This window comes from Lampetra planeri, unplaced genomic scaffold (genome assembly GCF_965212315.1).
Source record: "Lampetra planeri unplaced genomic scaffold, kcLamPlan1.2.h2 scaffold_1348, whole genome shotgun sequence".
In the NCBI taxonomy this organism is placed as follows: domain Eukaryota; kingdom Metazoa; phylum Chordata; class Hyperoartia; order Petromyzontiformes; family Petromyzontidae; genus Lampetra; species Lampetra planeri.
This window is the reverse complement of record NW_027614065.1, coordinates 9765-18539: the sequence shown is the minus strand read 5'-3', so window position 1 is coordinate 18539 and position 8775 is coordinate 9765. Positions and strand designations below refer to the sequence as shown.

General features: G+C 38.7%; 1 pseudogene; it reads right to left on the bottom strand.

The window, feature by feature from the left end:
- Positions 1-284: 284 nt before the first annotated feature.
- On the bottom strand, positions 285-1092 carry LOC144739171 (18S ribosomal RNA; annotated as a pseudogene).
- Between the last annotated feature and the right edge of the window lie 7683 nt (positions 1093-8775).

Below are 8775 nucleotides of genomic sequence, written 5' to 3'. Positions count from 1 at the left end.
TGCTAAGCCATGATGCAAAAGGTACAAGATTTTATCTTTGCTTTACTTTACTTAGTTGATCTGTTTCATCACTTTTTCAATGTTCCCTTGCGGTACTATATGTGTTTTATTTTTCTATCACCTATACTAAAATGGGGGCAATGGTTTGCTGTAAATGTGTGAATGTTTTATAATCATAAATTAAAAGTTGTTAGATAAATATACTCAAATCAGTAATCAGAAGATCTTGAATCGCACAAGAATATTTTCGGTGTAAGGGAAATGCTTAACTTTTAAGCTATCTTCTGTTTTCCAAGCGCACCTTCCGGTACGCTTACCATGTTACGACTTTTCTCCGGGAGGGGTGTGGGAGAGTGACGGGCGGTGTGTACGCACCCTAGTGGCCAACTTCAACTAGACAAACTATTCTTGTTTACTGCTAAATCCACCTTCAAAATTATTTCATTAAGTTATTCGTATACTCTGGGGAGAGAGTGTAGCCCATCTCTGCCTGCCTCATAGGCTGCACCTCGACCTGACGTATTTGCATAGATAGCTTCTTTGCCTACGGTTATTCTTTTATAAGGTTGGCTGGCGACGGCGGTATATAGACTGGGGGCGAGAGGCGGCGGGGTTAAAACGTGGGGTATCGGGTTATAGGACAGGCTCCTCTAGGTGGGTTTAGGGTGCCGTCAAGTTCTTTGGGTTTTAAACGATTGTTCGTAGTGCCCTGGCGACGGTGGTTTATTTATGGCAGGCATAGCGGGGTATCTAATCCCGGTTTGTGAGTTTTGCTTTCGTGATGTCAAAGTGAGTTTATTAATATAGATTCTTTCGATGTTGAGATATTTAAGCATACCTATTCAACTAGCAGGCATGATGGCTTCTATAGTATTAGTTAAGCTAGTATTTTAATCACGCTTTGTGCCGGAGATATCAGCTTGAGCTCCTCGTATAACCGCGGTGGCTGGCACGAGGTTTACCAGCTCTAAAATACGTAACTTAGTCGGGCTTGCGTCCATAGCTTAAGGTTTATCACTGCTGAGTACCCTTGAGGGTGTGGGTGGCTAGGTGTTGTGGGCTAACTTATTGTGAGCCTGATACCATCTCTTTTTTATGTTTATAGTTAAAGGAGGTCCTCACGGGAGTGCGGAAACTTGCATGTGTAATTTCATATATAGTTGATATTAAGGCTGGAACTAATCCTTTGTGTCAAGGGGTTCTAAAACCATCTGAGCATCTTCAGTGCTCTGCTTTAATGTTAAGCTACTCTTGACATTTGAAAATCAGAGGGTAATTTAATGTTAAGATGCTAGCTTTGGGAGCTAGATACAGGGGTTTGAATCCCCTTCCTTTGAAAAATCTGTATGTTAAGTTTCAGTTGAATTTACCGGTGTTCTTTGATAGCAGAATTAACTTGTTTTCTAGGCGACCTAGAATTGGAAAGATTAAAATAAAAATTATAAAGTACACTGTTGATGCAATTTGTGTTATTAAAATAAATGGGTGTTCAGCTGGTTCTCCCCCTAGTCAAGTGAGTAGCGCTAGATCAGCAATCAGAATCCAAAATGTAACTTGGGCGAGCGGACGAAATTGAATGCCTCGTTGTTTAGAGGTGTGGGTAAAGGGGATAACCAGGAGGATTATGATGGCTGCTGCTAAAGCTATGACCCCACCTAATTTATTAGGAATAGATCGTAGAATCGCATAGGCGAACAGGAAGTATCATTCTGGCTTAATGTGAGGTGGGGTACTAAGAGGGTTGGCATAAATAAAATTGTCTGGCTCACCTAGTGCATTTGGGGCTAAAAGAGAAATTATAAAAAGAACCCCAAGTAAAATAACAAAGCCAAAAATGTCTTTGAAAGAGAAGTATGGGTGAAATTGAATTTTATCCAAATTAGAGTTAATTCCTAGGGGGTTACTAGATCCTGTTTGATGGAGGAATATAATATGGATTATAGTTATTGCTGCTAGGATAAATGGTAAAATAAAATGGAATGTAAAAAACCGGGTTAATGTGGCGTTTGATACTGAGAAGCCGCCTCATAATCATACTACAATATCATCTCCTACATAAGGTACTGCTGAAATTAAATTTGTAATAACGGTTGCCCCTCAGAAGGATATTTGCCCTCATGGTAGTACATAACCAACGAAAGCAGTAGCTGCAGTTAATGCAAATAAGATGACTCCAACGTTTCATGTTTCTTTATATAAATAAGAGCCGTAGTAGATCCCTCGCCCGATGTGAGCATAAATACAAATAAAGAATATAGAGGCCCCATTGGCATGAAGATTTCGTATAAGCCATCCGTTGTTAACATCACGACAAATGTGTATAACTGAAGAGAAGGCTAGTTCAGTGTTGGCGGTATAGTGTATCGCAAGAATTAGTCCTGTAATAATTTGTAAGATCAAACATAGGCTTAAAAGTGAGCCAAAATTTCATCAGGCTGAGATATTAGCAGGAGAAGGAAGGTCAACTAACATGCTACTACCAAGTGATAGGAGTGGGTGAGTTTTTCGAAGAATGGTTGGTGGGTGGGACATAATCAGATAACGTTTAAAATTACAATTAAAAAAAAAAATTTTAAAATTACAATTAAAAAAAAAATTTTAAAATTACAATTAAAAAAAAATTTTAAAATTACAATTAAAAAAAAATTTTAAAAATTACAATTAAAAATTTGATTGGGTGGTTCTTATAGTTGAATTCTACAACGGTGGTTTTTCAAGTCGCTAGTTTAAGTTAAAGTCTTAATGAGAATGCTGCTTTAAGAAGAGGTTACATCTTCACTCGCTGGTTTACAAGACCAGTGCTTTATATTTAAGCTATTAAAGCTTTATAAGTTAGGTAAAATGACCAAAAGTTCGCCGGTTCCTGAGGGGGTTGACGGCAGCAATGAACTTGGGGGGTCAAAGGGGGTAAGGGGGTTGTCGTGAAACCGCGGGAACGAGAGATTATTGAAGCTGGGAAAGGTATATCATATATGCCCTATGCCTGGATGGATGTGAGCTATCAGTGAAACATACTTGTATACCCTTCGGGAAATCGAGCTTAGCAGTTGTATGCCAAGAGTGATAAAAGGAGTACCTTAGTCTGGGATAAGCCTATGCAATGAGTTGTAATGGTATTTGGAGGAGTAGGTACTTATGCCATTATATATACCTATGCCATAGAGGCATATACCTATGCCATTATATATACCTATGCCATAGAGGCATATACCTATGCCATTATATATACCTATGCCATAGAGGCATATACCTATGCCATTATATATACCTATGCCATAGAGGCATAGGTGAGGAAGAGGGTTTGGGGGGGTATTGAGTGCTCTGACGTAAAAGTAATAGTTTTATTAGAGCATATGTTAAGTTTCGTTTTATGTTTTTTTATAATATTTTTATTGGGGGTCGCTGTGGTTGTTTTAAGCCCTTCTCCCTATTTTTCTGCTTTAGGCTTAGTATTTGTTGCTGTTTCTGGGTGTATTGTTATTTTGTACCATGGGGGTACCTTTTTATCTTTAGTTCTGGTTCTATTATATCTTGGTGGGATGATGGTAGTTTTTGTGTATTCGGCAGCCTTGGCTGCCGATCCTTACCCTGAGATTCTTGGGGGTCGGTTGTTTTGATTTTTTATAGTCTGTGTTTTATGCGTTTGTTTTGCTGGCTATTTTTATTTTAATAATTTTTTATTGAGCACATTAGTGGCTTGTGATGGGGTAGATTATGTTGGTGGTATTTTTGGGGCCGAGTGGTTAGGAGTCACGACTTTTTATGAGGTTGGGTTTATTCTTATGTTGGCTGGATGAGCTTTATTAGTTTGTTTATTTTCTGTTTTAGTAGTTGTTCGTGGGGTAGATCGTGGGGCCCTGCGAGCTGTGAGACTAAGTGTAATTAGAGCTAGGGCAAAGGCTATTAATGGTAAGGTGGCAGAGTTTAGTCGGTGCGCTTCTGTCAGTATTGTCGAGGGTTTTAATTGGTTACTGGCTAATCCTTTTGGTCCAATTTTTTCAAGTCAGGTTAGGTCTATTGCTTGGGTTATTAGTTTTTGGCTTCATACCAGAGATAGACGGGATAGGGAGCGATGAATAATGTGTGGGTAGAATGCTAGTTGAGTAAAAAAGGAGAATACAGTCTGGTTAGTTTTTTTATTAGTTAACTCCATAGAGATAACTAAGCTAATAATGAATATAATTAGGGCAATAGTTTTAATGTAGGGCGGTATTGTAAAGATTTGAGGTTTTATTGGTGGTAGTGTGCTTGTCAGAATTAATCCTGAGATTATACTACCTCAGGCTAGACGTTTTAGGGGGTTTTTAATGAAGTTATTTTCGTGTGTGGGGGTCATGGCTAAATATCGTGGTGTGCCGGAGGCTGATATAATAATTAGTCGTGAGCTATAGGCAGTTGTTAGTGTTACGGCTAGGAGGGTAACTATTAGGGCCCAGGCATTAGTATAGGAGGTGTTTAGGGCTTCTAGAATAAGGTCTTTTGTGAAGAAACCGGCTAGGAACGGCAAGCCTATTAATGCTGCTGATCCAATGGTTATGCAGGATGTTGTTAGAGGGAGATTATTGTTTAAACAACTAAATTTTCGAATGTCTTGTTCATTGTTTATATTATGAATAATACTTCCTGAGCATAAGAAGAGTATGGCTTTGAAAAAAGCATGTGTACATATATGGAGGAAGGCAATGTGTGGGTGGTTGAGGCCAATTGCTACTATTATTAGGCCCAGCTGGCTTGATGTAGAAAAGGCAATAATTTTTTTGATGTCATTTTGGGTTGTTGCACAAAGGGCAGCGAAAATAGTGGTCATTGCTCCAAGGCATAGCGTTATTTCTAATATAAAGGGGTAATTTTGAAATAGTGGGTGGAGTCGAATAAGAAGGAATACCCCTGCAACAACTATAGTACTTGAGTGAAGTAGGGCTGAAACAGGTGTGGGGCCCTCTATTGCAGCTGGGAGTCAGGGGTGGAGTCCGAATTGAGCTGATTTTCCTGTGGCTGCGATTAAGAATCCCAGGGTTGGGATAATGTATTGTTGATCAGATAAAAGTAGAGTAATTTGTTGTAAATCTCAGGAGTTAGTGTTGGAGCATATTCAGACTATACTTATTACTAGTCCAATGTCTCCGATGCGGTTGTAGGCTACTGCTTGAAGAGCAGAAATGTTAGCTTTTGTTCGACCTGATCATCAACTAATCAGAAGGAAGGATATAATTCCTACCCCTTCTCAGCCAATAAATAGTTGTAGAAGGTTATTTGCAGAGATAAAGGTGATTATTGTAATTAAAAATAGAAGAAGATATTTAAAAAATTTGTCTACAAGTCGTTCTTTTTCTATATATCATTGTGAGAATTCTATAATGCTTCAGGTGATTACTAAGGCGATTGGGGTAAAAATAGCGGTATATTTGTCGATTTTAAAAGATGGGGCAATATTAAATAGGGTTCAGTCTATCCAGGGTTTTAGTGTAAGAGTGGTCTCTATATTTTCGTTTAAGTAAATAGTTAATGGGATTAGACTAATAAATATAGAGGTTTTAACTAGTTTAGTTGTAAGAATTATAGATGGTTTTGGTATAATGATAGGGGGAAGAAGGATAATAATTGTAAGTAGTGCTCCGGAGTTTATAATTAGGGTTAGATAGTTAGAATTCATTAGCTTCTACTTGGACTTGCACCAAGATTGGTGGCACCTAAGGCCAGCGGATTTCTGCTTATCCTTTAGAAGCTCGAGAGGACTGTGGAGTTGAACCTCAGGGGAAAGAATTAGCAGTTCTTAGTGCTGCCTTGCTCCTCTCGGCAGGCAGAGGGGTTTTAACCTTCATTATTAGACTCACAATCTAATGTTTTATTTAAACTATGCGTGCCTCTAATTATAATAGTGCTTGGATTGGCAATAAGAAGAATGACAGGGGCTATATGTATAAGTATTAGAAGATGTTCTCGGGTGGTACTAGGATTAACTGGAGCATGTTTATTAGGGTGTTCATGTTGTGTTATAATAAGCATATTTAGTGAGAAAAGAGCAGTTAATGTCATGCTTAGGCCTAGTGGGATAATAGTTCAATTTGATCAGCTAAATAAGGAGGTGATGATTAGAATTTCTGCTATAAAGTTTGGGAATGGGGGTAGGGCTATATTAGCAAATGTTATTATAAGTCATCAGAATGATATTAGAGGAAATAGGGCTTGTAGGCCTCGGTTTATAAAGATTGAACGTGTGTGAGTACGCTCATATGTGATATTAGCAAGACAAAATAAGCCTGATGACACTAATCCGTGTGCAATTATTATTGCAAGAGCTCCAGATCATGCTCAGGGTGTTATTGTGAAAATTCCAGCTACAACTAAGCCTATATGGCTGACAGATGAGTAGGCAATTATAGATTTTAGGTCTGTTTGTCGTAAACAAATTGAACTAGTCACAATTATTCCTCATATAGCAATAATTATAAAAGGGATAGCCAAGTCTTTAGTTAGGGGGATAAATAATGATGACATGCGAATTATGCCATAGCCTCCTAGTTTTAATAGAATTGCGGCTAAGACCATAGAGCCTGCAATTGGAGCTTCTACGTGAGCTTTTGGTAATCATAAGTGGAAGATATAAAGAGGTATTTTAATCAAAAAGGCTAAAAAGCAGGCAACTCATCACAAGGCTTCAGATCATGGTGTGTTTGAGAGTAGCGAGAGATCTGAAAGGGGGATGATGTATGTTGATAGGGAGTTTAAGTGGGTTTGAATCATAATGAGGGCAAGAAGTAGGGGGAGAGAGGCAGATAAGGTATAGAAAAGGAAATATAGACCAGCTGTGAGCCGTTCTTTCTGGTTTCCTCAGCGGGTAATAATTAAAAGGGTGGGGATTAGGGTAGTTTCAAAGGCAATATAAAATATTAGCAGGTTGGAGGCCCCAAAAGTAATACATAGAAGGACTTGAAGGAGGATAAGTAAAGAGATTATTGTTTTTTGTCGTGTGATTGGCTCAGTTTTTATGTGTGCTTGGCTAGCTATAATGGTTAGGGGTAGTAGTCAGCAAGAGAGTATAATTAGTGGGCATGAAAATTGGTCAATGCTTAAGAGGGAGTTGGTTGAATTATGCTCAGTTATGTCTGTGCTTAATGTGAGTGTTGTCAAAGTTGCAATTAAAAAGCTGAAGAAGGTTGTAGCAGTTCATAACATGCTTTTTTTGTTAATTAAAAAGGTTATTGGAATTAATATAATTGAGGGGATGATGAGTTTTAGCATTTTAATAGATTTAGGGCTTTTAATTGGTCGGTGTTATGAGTACGAGCTGTTGCAATTATTAAAGATAGTCCCATGCCAGCTTCACAGGCTGAAAAGGTTAAAATAATAAGTGGTGCTGCTATTATTGGAAGTGACGTATTGTTTAAGGCTCATAGTGCTGTAGAGACATATAGTGCTAGGGCTATGCTTTCTAAGGTAAGTAGAAGAGAAAGAAGGTGTTTTCGTTGCAGGGATAGGCCTAATAGGGCTAGGAAGAAAGATGTAAAAATTAATGTCAGGGGCATGTGAGAGTAGGTGTTCCTGAAAGTTCAGGATTAATTGAGCCGAAATCAATTGTCTTAATTAGACTAAACCCCAATAAACTATTCTGCTCAATCAAGTCCTCCTTGTAATCATTCATAGATTAGGCCTAATGTAAGAAGAATGACAAATAGGGAAGCTCAAAGAAGGGTTAATTCCGGGTGAGAAATGTTTGTTGCTCATGGAGATGGGAGAAGAAGAGCAATTTCTAAATCGAATAGTAAAAATAGAATAGCTACTAGAAAGAATCGAAGGGAGAATGGTAGGCGGGCAGATCCTTGTGGGTCGAAGCCGCATTCGTAGGGGGAAAGTTTTTCACTATCAGGTTTTATAATCGGCAGTCAAAATGCTAGTAGGGCTAAAATAGACGATAGTGTTAGAGTTAGGGTAATTATAACTATGAAGGAGTTCATATGCCTTTTCTTGGGTTTATACCAGGTTTGGTTGGTTGGAGGCCAACTATATTAAGTGTATTAAAAAGGCAGGTTAGGTTAAGAGCCTCATCAGTAGATCGAGATATACAAGAATAGTCAAACAACATCTACAAAGTGTCAGTATCAAGCAGCGGCTTCGAAACCGAAGTGATGTTTAGAGGTAAAATGATATTGTATGTGTCGTACTAGGCATGTAAGTAGAAATAGGGAGCCAATAATTACATGTAAGCCGTGGAAACCTGTTGCGACGAAAAAAGTAGAGCCGTATACGCTGTCTGCTATTGTAAATGGGGTTTCATAGTATTCTATAGCTTGAAGGGCTGTGAAGTAAAGTCCAAGCAGAACTGTCAGGGCTAGAGCTTGAGTTGCTTCTGTTCGGTTTTTTTCAGTAATACTATGGTGGGCTCAGGTTACGGATACTCCGGAGGCAAGTAGAACTGCAGTATTTAATAGTGGTACTTCAAATGGGTTCAGTGGGGTAATTCCTGTTGGAGGTCATATTAGGCCAAGCTCTAGAGTTGGTGCCAGGCTGGCGTGATAGAAAGCTCAGAAAAAACCTGCGAAAAAACAGACTTCTGAGATAATAAACAAGATTATTCCATAGCGTAGGCCTTGTTGAACTGGAGAAGTGTGATGGCCTAGAAAGGTGCCTTCTCGAACAACATCTCGTCATCATTGATATATTGTAAGAAGTATCAGAATTAGGCCTAGTGTTATTAAGATATAAGAATTTTTATGGAATCATATGGCTAGGCCGGAGGTTATTAATAGTGCGGCGCCAGCACCGGTTAGGGGTCAG